Source organism: Sinocyclocheilus anshuiensis, unplaced genomic scaffold (genome assembly GCF_001515605.1).
Source record: "Sinocyclocheilus anshuiensis isolate Anshui unplaced genomic scaffold, SAMN03320099.WGS_v1.1 scaffold640, whole genome shotgun sequence".
Lineage (NCBI taxonomy): Eukaryota > Metazoa > Chordata > Actinopteri > Cypriniformes > Cyprinidae > Sinocyclocheilus > Sinocyclocheilus anshuiensis.
In genome coordinates, this window is record NW_015554127.1 from 125,010 (window position 1) to 146,705 (window position 21,696).

General features: G+C 35.8%; 1 long non-coding RNA gene across 1 annotated transcript; it reads right to left on the minus strand.

Moving 5' to 3' along the window:
- Positions 1 to 19,449: 19,449 nt before the first annotated feature.
- Positions 19,450 to 20,114, minus strand: LOC107670175 (uncharacterized). Its single transcript, XR_001632068.1, has 3 exons — positions 20,014 to 20,114; positions 19,831 to 19,912; positions 19,450 to 19,605 (listed from the first exon to the last, which is right to left on the minus strand). It is a non-coding gene; the product is annotated as an uncharacterized LOC107670175 (long non-coding RNA).
- Positions 20,115 to 21,696: the final 1,582 nt, after the last annotated feature.

Genomic DNA, 21,696 nt, shown 5'->3' on the forward strand with positions numbered 1-21,696 from the left:
GAAACATGGAAATAAGCGTCTTTGAGATCTATCGTAACAAACCAGTCCTCGGACTGGATTTGAGATATTATCTGCTTGATAGTGAGCATCTTGAACCGAAGCCGTTTGATAGCGCGGTTTAGAAGACGGATATCTAAAATCGGACGCAACCCCCCATCCTTCTTCGGAACGAAGAAGTAACGACTGTAAAACCCGGACGCTGTCTCGAGAAGAGGAACACGTTCTATGGCCCCCTTCCTCAAGAGAGTATCCACTTCTTGTTCCATTACCAGAGCCTGCTCAGGTTAGTGTTACACGACGACAAGGAGCCCCTAGCATTGGGCCTTGAACTAGGAACCAATGTTTCTTCCACATGTCCAAGGCACGTAAGCATCGCCGCATGACCTTGATCATGCAAAGCGGATTCCCCCTCGGGGAAAATCCCTTGGTCCTGACATAGATATTAGTTTAGACTTTGACATATTCTTTTGAATGCTTGTGGACTGACAGACAACAGTAAATAGACTGACAGATACACAGAGCGCTACTGAAGAGCAGAAGCTAACTTGCGCTCTGCCGGATGCGCTTTTATACTTCCTGGCGCTCACGTCACCCCGCTCGTGATGTCTCGCTGCTCCATTGGACTGATTTTACACGTGCTTCAGAACGCGGTCACACAGGGGCGTTCCCAAAGTGAATCTCGACGCAGCTCGAGTTCCTGAAGGGGAACTACTTATACTCACGTTGTGATCAGCGGCAGCTGGATGCAATAATCGCATGCCAATGTGCATTGGCTCGTTTAGTTTACACTCGAAGTAGATTGGTCTCTCTAAGTGAGACCCCAATTCGTCGGTCATCCGACGTGACATCTCCGTTCCCTCCTTCAGGGAACGAGGGTTACAATAAGTAACTGAGACATTCTCTGTCCTAATTAAACCTAAACAAGAAACAATAAAGCAGACATTCACCCATGATTAGTACCTTTTACTTAAAGAGGTACAGTAGTTCACCCAAAAAATGAAACATCTGTCATTATTTACTCACCCTCATGTTTTTTTTCTGTGGAACACAAAAGGAGATATTCGGAAGAATGCAATTTTTACTCTTTTCTTTGCAATTACAATAATGGAATCTGAAGCTTTCGATATGTCTGGTGTGTGATATGCCACATCTTCAGTGTTGTTATTGTTAACTAAAATTAAAGCCACAAAAACGTTTCTGTTACTTGAAGTAAAATGAAGGAATGAATGACTAAATAAATAAATAAACTATCTTAACAGAAATCAAGTAAAATATAAAAAAAAGTAAAAAATACATTTTATTTCAGTCAGTACCCAAAAAACATATTTCTCATTATTATTCAGTTTAACTTGATAACAGCTGAAACTATAACATATAAATAAAAATCAAATCTATATAGAAATATTTAAAATAATAATAATAATAATAATACAATCACAAAACCACACAACAAAACTAAAACTTCAACTAGAATTAACATATAAATTGAAAATATACAAATAAAAACGAATCCAAACAATTAATAAAAACTATAATACTATCTCAATAATAAAATAACACTTCTGGGGTAATATGATTACTTTTGTTAAGAAACAAATGTATATTTGCATAATTATTCAGGAAACACTTTACAATAATCCATATGTTAATATTAATTAACTGTATTACTTCAAATTAACTAACAATGAAAAATAATACTTAAGCATTTATTTATCTTAATGGTAGGTTTAACATTTATTACATTATTTCTGTAAATATTATTTAATGAACCTGAGCTAACATTAACTTACTTGAATGAACAGTCATATTTGTCTCAACTAACATTAACAATAATTAATAAGTACTGTAACAAATGTATTGGTCATTGATAGCTAATGTTAGTTAATGCATTAACTAATGTTAACTAATGGGACCTTGTTGTAAAGTGTTACCATTATTCATTTATAATCTTCCACTCCAGTGAGCTGTTAACTGCTGTGATTCGATCAATGAGTCAATGAGTTGAACTTGAGAATCAGATCAATCGATTCATGAACAAATCATTCAGACAATTACTTAATTAAGCTAAATGATCTGATATACTAAAAGCAATAATTTCTGCTTCTGGCTTCGGTTTCTGTGTAATATTTTAGATTGACTTTGAAGAGACCGGTGGTGTCCTTATTCAAGCCAAATAATTACCTCATAAAACCTGAGCTGATTTACACTTGTGTTTCAACAGAAGCATGTCATTCTGCTCATAAAAGTCATTTGCAACCCACATATTATTTGCTGTGAGGCGAACCTTCTCTACTCATTGTTCACGAGACACTGTTGTGCCTCTTGGTTTCCACTCATTCCAGGCAATAAAATATCAGTCAAATACTTTCCACTCGAATGGACTAATTTCAGGTCCTTGAATGACTTTTCGTTGAGCTCCATTAACTTTTACTGCGGACAACCTCAAGGAGTTTCTTGCGTACACTCTTAAAAATAAAGGTGCTTCAAAAGGTTCTTCAAGCGATGCCATAGAAGAACCATTTTTGGTTCCACAAAGAACCATTCAGTCAAAGGTTCTTTAAAGAACCATCTCTTTCTTACCTTTTTATAATCTGAAGAACCATCTTTCGCCACAAAGAACCTTTTGTGAAACTGAAAGGTTCTTCAGATGTTAAAGGTTCTTTATGGAACCATTTAGACAAAAAGGTTCTTCTATGGCATCGTGAAGCACCTTTATTTTTAAGAGTGTACGGCTGCTGTAGTGTCAGAGAAATCCACAGATATGGAGCATGTTTGAGTGAAAGTCGTCTTTCATATGTGAAAGCTCAGCCTAGACTCGATCCCTTGGGAGTGTGTTTTCCATCTTAAAACTCATGAAGGTTGTTAATGAAGCCGATGAAGACTGTATGTTGAGAATGTTGACCAATGTTAAGTGCAGAACTTTAAAGTTCTTCCAGGTCAGTCTTTGCTCGAAGTGGGAAAAAATGGGTGCCAAGTACTTCTTTTATCACTTTTCTGTTCTGTGAGATTTCTAAAAATATGCACAACAATATGGCCAGGTATCCATCAGGGTCAGAAGTTACCTTTTCTATGAAGGGGCAATATTTTCCCTCTGGAATTGATTTCCAGGGGCATTTTTACCTTCATTTTTTATAATTACCATATTAATTGTATCTGTTGTCTTTTGTGTCAAATACTTACATTTAACCAATTACTTTAATAATTCTAAACTGTTACTAAAATACTAAAGTGTTACCAATAATAAAAAAAAACATTTAAAATTGTATGTACAGTATGTTGTGCATTTTTGTAAAAAGGAAACTCATTACAGTGTAAGGCTGCTATTATATGACAAAAAAATAATTATTGTTGATTATTATGGGCCAATAATTGGCAATAATATATTGTATCCATTAGTTTTCTTATTATTCAATTGAATTCAATTCAAGTTTATTTGTATAGCGCTTTTCACAATGCTAATCGTTGCAAAGCAGCTTTACAGAACATTTGGCAGTTTTGTATGTTGTCTGACGGTTGGCATCATATGGTCTTTTAAGGGGTTGGCCCCTCGACGAACAGATTCCACTTCAATGGGGGAAACGCGTACTTGCGCAGGCTCCGTTGGCAATCTCTTCTCAGGTGTTCGGTCATCTGTGATCTTGCCAATCCCGTGGCAGAAACAGAGAAGGAAATAGAGAAAAATTAGCGTAGCTGCTGTTCCAACCAAGCAAAAAATTATGTGTTCAATCCAAGCAAAAGAATGTTAATGTGCATTTGATCAGATGTAACTGAAGTACAGGGTTATGAGATACATTATTTGAATGCTTGGCCAAAGAGATGTGTCTTTAAACTAGATTTAAACAGAGAGAGTGTGTCTGAACCCCGAACGTTATCAGGAAGGCCAAATGCGAAAAAGCTCTACCTCCTTTAGTGGACTTTGCTATCCTAGGAACTACCAAGAGTCCAGAGTTGTGTGACCTTAGGGAGCGGGGTGGATTGTAGCGTGATATAAGACTAGTTAGGTACGCAGGAGCGTACTATTTACTATTAAATAGTAATATTTTGTATCTGATACAGAACTCAATAGGTAGCCAGTGCAGAGACTGTAAAATTGGGGTAATATGATCACATTTTCTTGACCTGGTAAGGACTCTAGCCGCTGCATTTTGGACTACCTGTAGCTTGTTTATTGAAGATGCAGGACAGCCACCTAGCAGTGCATTACAATAGTCCAGTCTAGAGGTCATGAATGCATGAACTAGCTTTTCTGCATCAGAAAAAGGTAACATGCTCCGAAATTGGACAAATTTCACACAAAAAATGGACATGAGGCTATATTTTTGCAACACTTTAGCGGATTCTTGGTATACCAAGCATGACCTGAGGGCACATAAATAATTTCGGCACAGCGCCACCTACTAGTCAGAAGATATACAAAAATATACATTTTTGTTTAAAATTTCTGAACAGTTTGAACCAAAAATTCATCTAATTAGATTCAGAACATCATACCGAATCAAACTTTACCCAATTTTCCTATTTACGCCTAGTTTATTTTTTTAAATAAATCCTGGTATATGCGTGGAAAACAATGCCTCATTTATAAACGTTGCGTACGCACAAAATGGACATTGAAATGTGCGTACGCCACGTTTATAAATGAGGCATCTGCTCTTTACTAAGTAATTAAAGACAGCTCCTTAGCTCTTCATTATACCTCTGTTGTGCTTGGCCCCTTAATTGCTGCTTGAAGCTATATTTGCCCTTGATATTGTAATAATGATTATTGTTGATTAATAAAATACATTAAAAAAAGTTTTTCTGTTTGGAGAAACAGCACGTCACAATCTGGCTACACAGACAAAACATGTCGGTCGATGACGTTAGTCTAGCGCAAGTTATGCAAAAAAAAAAATCACGTTATACTCAATAAAGCTGCTAAATGCATCTCTACTTGCATCGTTTCAACACTGTGCTTTTGTGATGAAAGAAATTGCAAGTGCACAGAATTCAGTTAGCGAGCGTGCACACTCAACAAAACTCAGGCGTTTTCAGTTTATCAGTTTTCACTTTATTGCAACAGCCGAAATACTTCACTTTAATTGTACAGGCCCATTTTTGGCCCCTTATCTTGAATTTGTGGGGCATTTTGTTTATTTTGGTGCCATTTTTGCCACAAGTCCCCAGGTTAATTTCTGATCCTTATCCTTTTATCTGTATGCCAGTATAATGGAGGGCTTTTTAATTTTATTTAATTTATTTAAAAAGTTATTTGTGTCAGACTCTGGGCCAGGTTTTGTGTGTGTCTTTGCTCCCTATGTGCTCCGTCATCTAGTTTCTTTGTCTCGTGTTTTGAGTTTATTGTTACCAGGTGTTTCCAATGTTAATTGTCATTAGTTCCAGGTGTCCTTTGTCTTCCCTCATCAGTTCCTGTGTATTTAAAGTGTGTTCTAGTTCTTGTCCTTTGTCAGTTGTTAAATGTCATTCCGTCATCCTGATGTGTCGAGTCCTGTGATCCCAAGCCTTTGTTCAATAAACCCTTTTGAGTTACTTTACTCCGTGTCTCCTCGCTCCTTCGTTCCCGTGTTCCTCGTGTGTGTGAACCGTGACAATTTAGAGTACCCCTTCCTATGTGATTGGTTCAAGACTAACAGTTTGTACGGTAATCTATAAAAAAGGATATATATATATATATATATATATATATATACACACACAGATTTTTTGTTCCTGTGAATTTGATTTCATCATTAAATAAGCACAACATACTGAAAATAATTAACATTAAGATTCAATAATGTAATTTGATTTGCAATTTCATACACCTGTATAAAAGTCAATTTACAAATGTAATTCAAAACCCACTTTTTCCCATAATCTGATATATTTCAAAGTGAAACATGATATTCATTGAGGAAAAAAATGTAGAATGGTACTTGTTTGGCAGGAATTAAGTGAATCGTTAACATTTTTTAGCATAGCTTTTTCGATAAAAGATTAGAGGCATTTTATTAAGAATTAAATAGTCAATGAATCATTCACAATAAGATCAGCAACATACATTAATGGATTGAAATGTAAGAAAGAAAATAAACTGTATAAATTTAAATATATTATATGATTGTTACTGTTGGTGCTAATAAAGCTCACAAAGACGAGGATTAACTCTAGGAAATAGACTTTAACAAAAATACTGGGAACAGGAATGAAATACACACCAACATAAGCAAGAACTGACAAACACTGAGGGAGAACTGAGGATTTATAAGCATGAACCAAACAAAGGAACTAATGAGGTAACTAACAAGACAACAGGTAGACAGAATGAACTGACTGAAGAACAATCACATTGTGCATTTTACAGTGTAAATTATGAATCACTGTTTTACACCCACAACATTGGTAACCCAGATGGCAATTAAAAAAAAAACAGTCTAAGATATTAAATTATTTATTTATTTATGCTTCAAAAATAGCAGATGATTACATGTTCATGTCAGCTTGTCGTCAGCTGTCCACCAGTCACAGACTAGTCTTGTGTCAGTTGCTTTGCACTGCTCATGGGGTGCTACTGGTCGGTGTGATGTCAAGGGAGGCTGTTTCACCAGCATGGTGACAAACCACACACTTAACAGTCAAGAGAGCTTGGTGTGACAAGGGTGGCAAATTGCCTTTCAACAACCCGGAGACATCACCAGGGGTTACTCAGTAAGATAGAATTGTCATGTTTCCTGCTGTGACCCGATTCAAAAGATTTACCGCTCAGGTCATTGGTCAATTGATTAGATAATGTTAATTAACACTGGTCTATCAGAGCTCTGAGCTGTGAGGATGTTACTTGATAAAGCCATGCTAGCTGATTAATTATAGCCATCTACCATAAAATCAATACGAGCGGCTTGGCAGTGCTAATGTCCGGCTATATTGATTTGAAATAACAATAAATTGAGGCCTGATTACTGGTAGTTTCATGTCTTTTTTTATATTATTTATGTAATCAGGGAAATTCCTCCACATTTGTCACATGTGCATCATTTGGATATGCTGTACATGCCTTTGTAGGTTACATTACAAGAGAAATTAAACACACACACACACTGAATACATTAACACACACACACACACACACACACACACTGAATACATTATATAGACTTTCTGTCTGGCTGACTGTTTTCAAGCAGTTATTAGCAGTGTTCATTGTGAATGTTATTTATTTTATTTTATTTGTATTTATTTATTTATTTATTTATTATGTTTTTTGCTATATTTGTTTCATGGGGGATGCAAATGCCTGAAACTACGAATCCAAGTAAATGGAAGGGATGATTTGCAAGACTAGAATAGATAGAGAATTTTAATCTTCTAAAAAAGGTTGTGTTACACATGACAAACGAACACTACTCTTGTTGAGCCATATGTAAAAATCCAGTGATGGGAAAATAGAATGATTTTCTTGTTTGTTTGTTTGTTTGGTTGATTGATTGATTGATTGATTGATTGATTGATTGATTGATTGATTGATTGATTGATTGATTGTTTGGTTGGTTAAATAATTTGTTTGTTTTTTTTCACAATTATTTTTGTGCTTTTGCTTTCTCACAGAACAAAGTCAAAACAAAGAATTCATGACAAAATGTTTGAATTCTTAGTGATCCTGTTTTAGATATTAAAAAAAAAAGTTAGATTCCGACAGGAGATGCTTCAACAGACTCTTAATAGAAAGCCTTTAAAAATTCATATGCCTGAAGGATTATTAACTGAAAGGAGGTTTTTAATAGAAATTACATTATTAAAATGTATGTATTGGATCCTATTAGTCTTGCATTCATTGCTGGATAATCTTACTCTTTATAAATACTCTTTATACTGGAGAAAAATGTACATAAACTTACGACATAACTTAAATGATGGAAAAAAAAACATAAACTTGAACCAACCTCTGTTTTTCAATAATATCTACTTGCAAACAGATTCATTATAGCATCTATTGACTTTATTGTATTGCTGGACTCTTTAAGCTATATGAGTCATCGTGGTTTATTCAGATGAGCTGACCTTCACTTTGTGTCTTTAGAACAGCACATTTTTACTTTCTTTTAGTTGGATTCTGAATTTGAGGCTGTCTGAACCAGCCTTGCCTTTAGCATCAATTAATTCAATGTATCAAATTAACTTCAGATCTTCAGTTTGTTGAACTTTCTCAATAAGTGACCTTTTGAATTACTTTCTTGCTTGTTTGTTTTCTTATAAAATAACTTGTTTAGTGAAAGTGTTTGCAGGGATAAAGAATGGGTGGATTTGAATGAAAACTTTAACAATGTTGCACTACAGTACATCCATTAAAGAGAAAGTTCACTCAAAAATAATATTTACTCATCCTCATGTCATCCCAAACCTGTATGACTCTCTTTCTTTCTTGCCTGGAACACAAAAGCAGTGTCCATGAGGATAATGAGGATAGTGACTCTCATTCAATAATGCATTTTTTTATTTATTTTCAGAAATGTCAAATTTTGTCTCATTTTGTGTTCAATGCAAGATAGACATGAGAATGACATGAGAGCAAATTAATGATCACATAACTGTCTTTTTTGTTAAACTATCCCTTTAAAAAGACTTACCACTGATACACAGCCGTTGAGTCCTCTGTTTCCATACCAGAGAGACAAGAAGCAGAATGAGACAAAAGTCGAGGATGTAACCTGAATATTTGATTTGAACCTGTTCCTGACAGGCGCCTGCACTGGTTGTAAATCCAACGATTAAATTACAAAGCACACTGGGCACTAATTGAAGTTTTTATATGTACACAGTATTAATATTGATTTCAGATAGCAGATGTATTAATAGGGGGAAACCATCTCTAAAACAGAGGACTGTCGCCAGGTCCGGAAACCTGATATTGTGACCGATGCAAAGGAGTGTAAAACATAGTATCCTGCCAAGGAGAGAATGTTACTCGAGCAGACAAAAAAAATCAATTTAGCGGAGACAACCCGGCTCCTTTATTTACATCTCAATTACTTTTTCATTTTGCCACTGCGGGCTCGGGGCCGCCGTGTGACAGAGAGGGCCGAGACTTGTAGCACTCACTTGGGAAGAGGGGATGGCATTTTCGAGCCTTACTTTTTGTAAAAGATGAATTTGTTGGCTTTAATTTGTCAGGGAAAATGAAAGAGTGAGCTTTCTGGTTTAATCGTTCCTTTCCCAGAGGAAAGATTAGGGGGGTTCACAATTTCAAAGGCAGATTCAAAGGCACATCCAAACGGGTGGCATGTGCTACAGGATGTAGTTGCCACATCACGCTGTTCAGGCAGAAATGATGAAATTCACTTAATAATATGATTTATTGTCTACATCCCACTCTACTTCACTTTCAATTGGTGTTTCGAAGCTAGCAAAGCTTATAAAAATGATCTGGCCATAAAAAACTTTTTTTTTTTTTCAGCTGTGTTTTCACAGATGAGTGGAATCATTAGGTAATGTGTGAAATCTATAGTTTAATTTTTGATTATGGATCATGTATATTCTCTGTTTCCTAGACATTATATGTAATGACAGACTTAATGTGAAGAGGCTGCTGTTAAAGAGCTAAAATCATGCACAGGCATGAGTTAAACATTAATATTGATCATTAGAGAATGCACATTTAATTGTCTGCATATATCATATTTAAATGCACATTTAATTATCATATATCATAAATCCAACCAGCAATGCCTATTTTTGCTCTCTGAACTAAATGCTTTTTAAATAGGTGATGTTAGGCTCCATTAACATATCAGGACAATTGCAATCCAATCTGAAATTATTTGCCACGTTTTCTTTTTCAAAAGGACAAAAGCGAAGGATTTGTGGTTCAGCCACAAATGCATCAATATAATGTCATAGAGCAGAGGAACTGGTGGATCTCATGTTTCATGTATGTGCACAGTTGTTCATCTATACATCGGTCTTGCATTATTTTTGCATCAAACATCCCAGTAAAGATTTTTTTTTCCTCTCAGTATAGGAAAATAAGGCTAGTTGTAACACAGTGAGGTTGTTGAAAGGTTATGAATTTTGTCCTCTAAACTAAAATTTCAATATCATCATATTTTTGCAGTGGCTGTTGGATAACAAATGAACACAATTAAACTACTTGCATAAATTCAGACAGGAGTCAATATTATTAAGCTACAGCTAAATTATATATATATATATATAGAGAGAGAGAGAGAGTGAGAGAGATTTAAGGATTTCAGGGCAAGTTGTGTCCTGTCACATTTAAAACAAATCAATATACACTGTTTAATTGTAGCGTTTAAATTGTTTTCTATTTGAGGATTTGATTATAAAAATTATTTGTAATGTCACACTTCATTTTAGTCTACATAAGAATATTGATTATAAATTTTTATCTCTTTATGAGCACACTGTAAAAAAATATGTATTTTCAAAGGAAAACAAAGATTTCTGGAGTACGTTTTCAAGAAAGTACTATTTCAGTCTTTGTACTGTACTTTAGTTCAATGTGTTACTTGCCATTTATTTTGTAATTAATTGTGAAATTTATTAGCAATTTCTGAGTGAAAAATGTTTCTGCATCAAATTTTTGCACATTAAATTTGCAGTGCATTTCTGTCTGATGTTTTGTAAAGCTTATCTGAATTATTAACTAAGGGAGATGAAGTTTAATCTTAAATTGAGCTGAAAATCCTATAAAAAGCTATTTATTGGCAGGTTCCATTGTGACAACTTACCCCATTGTGTATGACAATATGCCCTACTACTGGGGTATGTTGTCACGAAAGGTCAGTATGTGGAACTTAAAAAAATAAAATAATCCTATACTGTGAAAAAAATTCTAGAGTTTAAACCGTAAATAGTAAATATCTTAAAAATGCATCAGCACAGTTAAGCAATAACACATCTCCTGTAACAAAGAATAATATCATAGTGTTTATTGACTTGTTCTCTATTTAAATGAGCGCCGGCGCCTGTTATGGATCGCTTTTTGTCTCCCACAAACAAAAGGTTTTAAAAATCGTTTTGATATTCAGTGTGGCAAAAGCCCCCTGTTTGCTAACGTTACACAACATGTTATTCAGCAGCACAAAATCAGCTCTAAAGCCGACTGTTACCTGAGCCGAGCGCTGGTGGTCCTCTATCGTGCTGCAGCAGTAAACTTTGATGCACAAGAAAAATGTGCCTCTTAACAAGCATAGCATCGCATGCAAACAGACACCAAGAAAACATCAAGGAGACTTCTATGAAAGCGTATGATTCTCGACTTGTGGCAAAACTGGTTGCAAACAGCATGAAACTGAGCTTAAAGGCAAACATGATGAGACACGGTTGGATTCCATCACAGGGACACGCAAATAGAGTTCGGCTCTCACGCTCACATACATATGTACACTTACGCTTGCACACACAAACACCCACTCTAAATGAGCTCGCCTCAGGATCCCTACGTGACACCCTGAACTTTTATTTGCATCCTTTGCTGGCTTTGAAATGTATAACGTTTAGGTCAGAACAAGGAGAGTAAATCTATCTTAACCGTGCCAGGATGTAGCGTTGATGAATGACCCGGATCCCTGAAGTGTACTGGCCCTCTGACAGCAGGCGATTAATAAACAGATTGTGCAATCCCTTCCTTTGTGTGCCATCATGAAGTGGCACCTCTGTGTTCCATCCATGCTGTTGATAATAAATACTCATGAGCCTAATGATGCCTGATTACTGCAGCAATCTTTGCTTCATTAAGCTGATTAGCTGAAATGCTGTAACGGAGAGTATGTCTGTTTAATAACATCCAGCAAGGTAGACACCTTGCAGAGAGGGGAAATAAATAAATGCACTTTTAACCTTATAAAGCTACCCCGCTGTCTCTCTTAACACGCAAATAATAAAAAAAATTAAAAATCACGCCATGTTGCCCTGGTGAATGTCTGTAAAACTCTCACGGTAGATGTTTAAATGCCGGTATTAAATGTTCAAACGTTCCTTCGATATCAAGGACGTTCAATCACACAAGCCTTCATGTCTGTTGATCCAGTAACATTTTCTTTCTTTTTTTTTTTTCTTCATAAATTTATGACCCCTGTGCTAGAAAAATGTCCTTCAGTGTCAAACGGGCCTTGTGTGTCTTCAAACAAATCAAGGGAGCAGGCAAAGTCACTGACCCCAATAATTTAGCACACTGCTTTGGACATTTCAAGACATGGGGAAAACACGCCGACTGGCCAAACGGAGCCCAGCCTCCCTTGCTTTATTACAGGTTTCTGACCCACATTGGAGCCTGCTGCTAAGAGGGGGCATGAAGCTCACAGGGGTTATACCAATGACACCACCGTCTCCATTTGAAACAAAACACGCTTCAAAGACATTGAGTGAGTGTTTGTCCCGGAGGAAAATCCTTGCACTTGGCATTACCTACGAGCGAATAACAAATTTACCTTTGTGAATGACTGCTGGGGCCATTTCTACGAATATTTGCATTTCTAACCTGCAAACATTATTTCAAATGAATTCTCTTTTCAAAGAAAATCTAAACAAAAAAAATAAATGAATCCCTTAAACTGCAGGCACCTGGAAAGTTGTATAATGTCTAATTAATATGCATAAAATGTATGGCTGTGATACTAAGAAATTACTCTTTGTGCATGTGCCTGTGTGTTTCCAGAATTTCAGGCCAGTTGTTAAACTCTGCCTCAGGGTTTCCTCTCTGTGCCCCTGAGTATGCAATACATATTTAAATAGACCTTGGGTTGTTTTCCAACTGTAATTCTAAATGCATTTTTATGGTTATACATCTGCATGTCTGCTCATTTACATCATTGGTAAAGTGTATTTTTCTTTATTTGTTTTGTTCATCTCAGTGGCTTAGGTTTTATTTGAACATTGATTTAAAATTCAATTCAGTTTAATTTATGTTTGCATGATGACGGTGTGACAGTAGAAGAGAATATTTTTGTCAAATCAAAGAACAAAGCCTTTGTTTTTTTAAAACAATATAAATAAATAAACCTTTTAGTCAAGCATCATGCACTCTTTTATGATCAACACTTGAATGTGGATACGTTTTATAAAAAAAGCAACATTTTGAACAAAAAGCTGAGAAAATCATGTTTTTGTAAAAGACTACTTCTGGATCAGATTCAGAATGATGATCAAAACATTGATGGAATAGATCGCCATTTCATTCTGTAACGATTTGATTTATATGCTGTTTAATGCTTGATGATCATTTATTTTACATATGCATCTGCTTATATGCGCAATCATTTGTTTCTGCTTCTTATTTGCCGTGTTTTGATCCAGACGTTCAAAACTCTTTCAGAAGATGTGTAATAGTGCCTCCTACCATATAACAGTGAAAACATGGAAAAATAAGTGTTTTTGAATGAAACAGTTGAGTGAATTAATCAATGACTCATTCATAAAGACAGTCAAATGTTTTGTGACTGAATATATAAGTGTAATGAGAGTCCACTGAAGGTGAGTTTTGTGAAAACCCAAGTGCAGCTTTATTACATCCAAACGTGAGCAGATACAAAAATAAGCAATGGCTTGACTTGACTTGGTACAAAGCAAACTTAAACATGAAAAAAAAAAAAAAAAACTCTGTGATGAACTAAATACTAATTAAAAATATATAAATAAATAACATAAAAATAAAAGGATTGAGAGCACTTCACTTCTTTCACCTATTAATCTTCCCCTAGTATATCTATTGCATTATGCATTAATTCATTATATATATTCATTCATTTATTTATCTCCATAAAGCCCTCATGCAGTGACGTGCATGGTTGTTTGTGGTCTTTTCTTCTCCTTTTTATTTATTTATTTATTTATGAAAAGATGCTGTGCTCTCTGTTCATTAGAGTTTGGGGATCTGCACTGGACATGCATAATAGAAAAAAAAAAGCCACAAGTGTCAGAGTCGGCATTGATCCAGAGCCTCTTGACTGTGTTTCCCAATAGAGGCAGCACAACTTATTAGAGAAACATGCTGCCTGCCCGCTCCAGCTGCAGAAAGAGATTATACAGACAAAGCTGGCCAGCTGTTTCTTGCATGCACTATCAGTGACTAATTGAGACCAGTAAACACAGAGAGAGCTGGACCCCAGTAACACTTCATTTACTGTGTCCAAAATACATGACCAATGGAGAAGGTTAATTGCTGGGTTGGTTTGTGAGAGAGTGAGGCCTGATTAGACATAAATACATATTCAGCACCTCAAAGAGGAATAATTACTGTGACCCCTGGAGAGGCCTCTGGGCCAGATCAGTGGAATTATTTGATTCGTGTAAGCTTAGACGCTGCAAGAGAAATATATGTAGATGAAAGTAGTGTCGCGCATTTGGGTATCATTAGAGCCCCATGTTTTTACACATTCAGTCATTTTACAAGTTCAAGTCGAGGAAAAGTTTTATGTTAACATCCAGAATGTACTGTATATGTGAATTGTTGTTGGGTAATGGCAATATGGTAGGGCTTGGGATAAAAAATGCATATTTGAAAATGCAAAGGCACATTTCATGTTGGCTTTAAGCATTATTTATTTCGATAAGACATTGATCCATTGGCAGCAATGTGGATCCCTGGAGTTTAGCAAAACAGATCAATGGCAAGACTTGGAGGTTAATGCGATGAGCTCCATTGTTGCTGACCGGCCACTCGCTATGCATGTTAAGAGAGATGCCTCTTGGGTATCATACATCTGAGAATATGTTCTTGTACTTACATGTATGCATTTAGCAGATGCTTTTATCCAAAGTGACTTACATTGCCTTTAAATTATACATTTCATCTGTTCACACTCCTGGGGACTGAACCCATGACCTTGGCATTGCTAGCAGCTAGCGCCATGATTTACTACAGGAATGTGTTCAAATTAGTTCTTAAAGGTGAAAAATTGATAAATAGAACACAAAAAACACACACACACATATATGTATACACACACACGCTACAGTTCAAAAGTATTTATTTATGTATTTATTTATTTATTTATTAGGAAATTATCAAAAGTCAGTCAAAACATTTATAAGGTTACACTTTCTATGCTATGTACTTTCTATTCATCAACGAATCCTGAAAAATTAATCACTGTTTCCACAAAAATATTAAGCAGCACAACGTTTTTCAAAATTGAAAATAAAATAAATATTTCTTGAGCAGCAAATCAGCATATTAGAATGATTTCTGAAGGACCATGTGACAGAAGACTGGAGTAATGATGCTGAAAATGCAGCTTTGCCATCACAGGAATAAATTACATTTGAAAAATATATTACAATAGAAAGCAGGTATTGTAATAATATTTTAAAATATTACTGGTGGAATATTTTTGATGAAATAAATGCTGCCATTGTGAGCATAAGAAGGCATATTTCAAAAACTTTTTTTGACGTGTTTGAATCCTGTCAGACAATGCACTTCCTCTGGTACTGCGTTAACAGTGTTGCCATGGCGATGTTTTGCCTAGCACAGCTGTAGTTACTCTCGGAGCAGACTGACACTGTCAGATAATCGCCTCTGTCTGTTTCCTGGTCCTTTACCCAAACACCTGTGCTTCGCACGCACCCAGATAAACCCCAGCCCCTCTGTATATGACACCCTCACTGGCAGTCAAAATAATCTCCTTTCCAAGTTAAAAGAGAATTTAACTTTGTACCTGCTAGAGCACGGGTGCAATTTAATGCTCTGTCCGATAACTAATGGGACAAACCGTTTAAACGTCACAGCTTAGAATAAGCTTGTCAGCTTATCATATTATGCTTGTGATCTTATAATATTAGCATTAAAATATTCTAAGGATTTCTGAAATAATTTTAAAGGAGAGAACAACCATTTGACTTTACATGATCGTGAATGAGTGGTTATGAGGCAAGAGGGTGATTTGACAACAATCAATTTGTCATTATCGTGGAATGTTTAATGTCTCATGGTTAAGCTTCAAATTACTTTTAATATGCAGTATTACAGTATTTTACTCATTGCTAAAATGGCCAAAATCTCTATGAAACTACAAGCTGTGGAAAATGAATCATTCGTGTTCTGAAAAGGTACAAAAACTGAATGTCTAAATTAATTGGTGATGATTACCTAAAATTCATCCTTGGTCAGTAAACAGTTCCTTCCATATTTAAAGGAACTATTCACCCCCAAAAAATGAAAATTTGATGAAAATGTACTCACCATAAGGCCATCCAAGATGTAGATGAGTTTGTTTCTTCATCAGAACAGATTTGGAGAATTTAGCATTAATTCACTTGCTTAACCTTTGCAGTGAATGGGTGCCGTCAGAATGAGAGTCCAAACAGCTGATAAAAACATCACAATAATCCACAAGAAATCCACATGACTCATTTCCATCAATTAACGCCTTGTGAAGTGAAAAGCTGCCTGTTTTATAAGAAACAAATCCAAAAATGGTTTGGGTGAACTGTTCCTTTAACACATTTTGTGACAGTCCTTGGGATTACTTACAGTCAATTATGCAATTTATGCAGTAATTTATCATTCCTAACAGACTTGCTATTGCACAAATGTCATGATTGTGATTTTTTTCTCTTCCAGGGCAATAGCGGGTCAAATTGCTCCTGGGCCTCAGTCATCTTCATCATCATTTACTGATCATCTTCATTCGGTCATTTTCCATCATGGTCTTTCCAGAACCCAATGCCCAGCTATTTTACAACAGAGTAAACCATATTATCATAGGATTAATGATGCAAAAATGTTGGATTTCAAGAAGCGCACAGAGCATAAAAGACGATTAAAAACCATCATTAAAGAGGCCAGAAATTCTAAGTTGATATGGTTCATGGTTTAACACTCCCCATGCAGTAAATATGCCTGGAACTCAGTGCCAAAATCAATCACTTGTGGGTAATATCCAGAAAAACAATCCCAATGTACATCCTCTGACTCATCATGAAATCAGCATCAACTCTGAAAGGAAAGCTCTGCCAGGGGAATATAACTTAATAATAATAATAATAATAATAATAATAATAATAATAGTAATAATAATACATTTCCTGTCTCCTGTTGTTAAGTTAAGTATAGGTTTAAGGGATCTAAAATCTGGTCCTGCAGAATAAGGCATTAATGTGTGCTTTATAAGTACTAATAAACAGCCAATATACTAGTAATATGCATGCTAATAAGCAACTAGTTAATAGTGAGAATTGGTCCTTAAAATAAAGAACTGAAGAAATTCTCAAATTTACCACAGTGAATAATATGTAAAGGCATGGGAAGAGTTTTTGATAGCAATGTTTTCCAATGCAGAGCCTTCCATTTCCAAACTAATATTAATCAGAACATTTAATGCTTTGACTTTGCAGTATATTGAGAACAGCATTAAAAAGAATTGAATTTCACTTTCAGGTCTGGCGCAGTGAATGTGTGACATGACAATATGACAATAGGCATATGTTTTTCATTTTAAAAGAACTTGTTAAGTGTCAGCTCATTACCCATCTAAAGACCATTTAAGATAGTCCAAATGAATCAGAGCTGTTCTTTTTTCTATTTCTATTTTTATTTAATACATCTACATTCTCTTATTATCTGTATTTACTTTTTATTTCTATTCAATTTTCTACGACTTGTATTGCTAATTAAATAGGAAATTATTCGTATGTCTTCAATATTAATATAGTGAATACTAAACTGAAGTATGTTTCATTTAAAAAATGTTACAACATCTGGAAAAATATTTTAATAGTGTTTGGAAAATAAGCACTCTTACATCCTTGTATTAGTCCAACATGACTTATTTGACACAAAGTGCCATCAAACATGCCGTTCTCCCAAACAGACATTGAGATCAGTCTGTAATTAATTAATGATCCTCGCGGCAAGAACCAGCATTAAACGAAGTGAACAATTTCAGGACTGACAGAGATTATGAAACAAAAATGATTACGGTCATTGTAATAGAACAATAATATCCTGCATACTAAAGTATTAATGAGCTAGATTAAAAGAGGCCCATCCATTAGAGCACTGATTTTTCATTTAATCTTTATGGGAAGGAAATAAGATTCATAATCCTTTGATTTGCTAGGAAATGGGAAGCAGAGGAATATCTTTTAATAACCAGTCTCCTTGACAGCCAAGTCATGCAGTACGCAGAGATGAGAAAAGAGCAAAGAAGAGAGCAACTATTGTTACTGCATGGCAAATATTTGCAGAGTGGTTTGACAGTAAAGATACAGAGAAACATATAAAAATGGCATATTTATTTTGGTGAAATTGTTTTTGAGTGTTCTACAAAGAATTGGGAAAAAGTGAGCCTCCCTTGTTTAGTGTGTTGCCCTGACATAGCCTACAGTTTATTTCTCATTTGTTAATGTCGCGACAATATTTATAGCAGATTTGTCTCTGAAATTTTGAGTTGGGGACTCATACAGTTTTCTGGCCACCCACTGTTTAGAGTGATTGGGGAACACTACATTGAACCGTGGCGTACCTACCAAAAAAAAAAAAAAAAGAATTTATATTTGTACTGAAATATGTAATGGAAGTGTATTCTTTTGGGGCAGTACTTCAGGAGCAGTGAATGGAACACTTCAAGCTTACCTGATAAAAAATAAAATAATACAGTGTTCAGAAATGTTCTTGCGTTGTACATGAACATACATTATACATATGTAAACTGACCAGTATGCTTGAAAAGTGTCATCTGCCTGAGGTCCTTCAGAAGACCCTTGTCTAAGACAAGGTTCTCTAATGTAATGAATGCCCTGGACTTTTTATCAAGCCATTTCTTTTTTCTCTGCTCATCAGAGGTAAGCTCGCTATGCAGACATCTTCTTTCTTCTCCATCTTCTGTCCAGGAATGAACCCCACAAATGTGGTGCAGAAGTGACTTCCACCTTTTGATCAGCTCCTGATAAATTTGAAGTAAATATTTAGCTGTCTTCTCCAGTTTATTTGATAAAAACCAGTTACAGAAACAGAGTTTCTTACATCCGAGTCACCTCCACAAGATGAACATGAAAACCACAGATGTTTGCTAATGCTCTTAATCCATGGCTGAAGTGGTCTGTTGTCTTTGTATCTGGATACCGAAGCCAATTTCTTGATCATTCCTACAAGAAAAAGAAAATGTTCATCTGCATCCAAAAGTATTGTTCAACATCACAGTCATCAGCTGTGTCTGACTTGAAAACAGACTGTGCACACAAGGGGGTGTGACATCATATTACTACTAGAGAGATGCTAAAGCATACAGAGCTGCTTTATTTACAACCCTTCTGTACCTTTGTCATTTAGTGTTTACCCTGTGAAGAGGCAGTTCAATTAGAAGAATGACAATTTTTTTTTTTTTGGTGAATAGTTTACTGCTGCGTGCTGCGTTTACAAAACAGAAGTTGAAAAGAATACATAAGTTACTGCACTAGGCATTGATTAAAAAAAGCAAAAAGCATAGCCACATGCCATACATCAAACTCGTGATGAATGTTTGTGTAGTCGACTCGCATTATCTTGCGAATGGATGGGGATCTATCAGTTGTCACCACACTTACTCCAATATCGTCATCTAGGATTTTGCCGAGTGCTCTCCTGAAACCAGTCGACTCCATTGCTACAGAGCTTGATGATTCTGTAACCTATAATAAAAAGAAATGGCAATTGCAAATGAGACACAGTATTACAAGGTTTGTAAATCTCGGAGAAAAACTGAACACTGTTTTGTGAATATGACCCCATAACCTGTTCTCCGTCTACACACAGGTAATTTTTAGTTCATTATTATAAATAAAACATATAATAAAAAATATTACATTAAAATTACATTACCCCAAACATATATCACTATTGTCATGAACACTTACTTGCACCAGCTCAAAGTGCACCACTTTGTCTGTATTGTCATCCATCAAGCTGAATGTGGTGTACTTTGCCGAATATCCAGGACTGTGTTGAGATATAACAGAAACCCCGATTTCAATGTTTATTGTTACTTTAAAGAGAACATAATAATCACATAAAAATTCACCATTTACATATAAAATGACCTGTCTGATCTTCCATCTCCAGATAAATGTATTTCCTTTTTTTCTGTGCTTCCTGCCTTCAAATGTTCCAGTAAGGCAGTCTGTTGTTCTTTGAATGCCTCATCAATTGCCGGTATGAGGTAAGAAGACTGTATTGCAAAAAAAGTTGTTTTGTGTGGTACTTGAAGATTAAGCACAGCAGCCCATTCAGAGATGTCTGCATATGTGGACCCCGTAAACACAGTACCTGCTGACACTAGAAGGTTGTTTGATAGAATTCCACGCACATCAGAACATGAATTCCACTGCCCCTTATGTCCTTGTTCACATTCCCAAAGAACACTGATTAGGCTCCCTGAAGTTGTGTTTTTTTTTTCTGTGATTAGTGCACCACAGTCTTGACGTCTTCTAAATTGTTTCATCAGTGCTGATTCATTAACAATCCATTTCCGTTCTTGCCATGGCTGTTCCTCCTCTTCTTCTGTCGTAGTGGTTGTACTGGAGGCAGATGTGGAACTAGGTGGAACAAAACTAACATCCTTCTTTTCAGATGGTGGATCTAATGAAAGCATGCTGATATTTAGGTCATCAGGCTCGCTTTCACTGGCAGTTGGTTCATCCTACAAGAGAAGGAAGGTGTTTTAAATATTTGTGTAAAGACATGTAAAAATAGTTACAAAAAATGTACAGTACAAATAGCTGTATTCAGTTTAGAGTTGTTCATACCAACAGCACATTTAGCCATTTTCCAGCTAGCATGTAAAATTCAGAAACACTCTCATACTTACAAACTGCTGGCACCTTACAGCTGGAAGAGCAAAATATGTCCCGGATGTGGAGGGATATGAATGCTTTTCCGACGACTGTGGACTTGTTAGTAGTAACATCATATGCTTGTGTAATTTGTCCTCTTGTCCAGTGGTTTTTTCAACACCAGTTTTCATTGGCTTCTGAGGTGTTGATTGTGGAACATCTTTTAGTCCGATGTCTGCACCAAGGCACTCTGTTTCTTGACCTTCGTCTGACTCGTGTTCTGCAGGCTGATCTGGTTCCTGTTGGCTTTCCTAAGAATATACAGTATTGCTTGTCATTACAAAGTCAATACTATTTGGAGCTATACTAACTTGAATACACACTGTGTATTATTATTATTATTATTATTTTACTTCACCCTTATGAAAAGTAAACATAGTTTCAGAATGGTTTTACAACAAATCTCTGTCTCTGTAGTAAAACCATGGTTAACCATAGTTTAAACATGGTGCCTGTAGTACAACAGTTGTTATACAAATGGAAGTAAAACACTAAAAAAATTGTATTTGTTACTTTTCGTAAGGACAGCTTTACAAATAAAAAGGACACATACAAAGATCTTGTTCACATACCTCAGTTGGATGTGGAAAAACCATATGCACAGCTGATGGTTTAAGTCGTACGTGATGCTCTCCTGGGTATGTAAAATCATCAGGGGAAAAATGATCGCTGCAGACCCTCAACAACTTTAGTGCGTTAATGGGTGTGTTGATATCCAGCCGAAGAGCAATCAACCATAACTTCAGGCGAGCAGGCTCAGAAGTTGGGAATACGTGGAAAGTCACCACTCCCGAATGAGTTCGCGCGAGAGAACGTAATCTTTTAGTTTTAAGTCGGTTTGAACAATCCGGATAAGCGCAAGTAAGTACCATTTTGATTAGCCGTCGTACC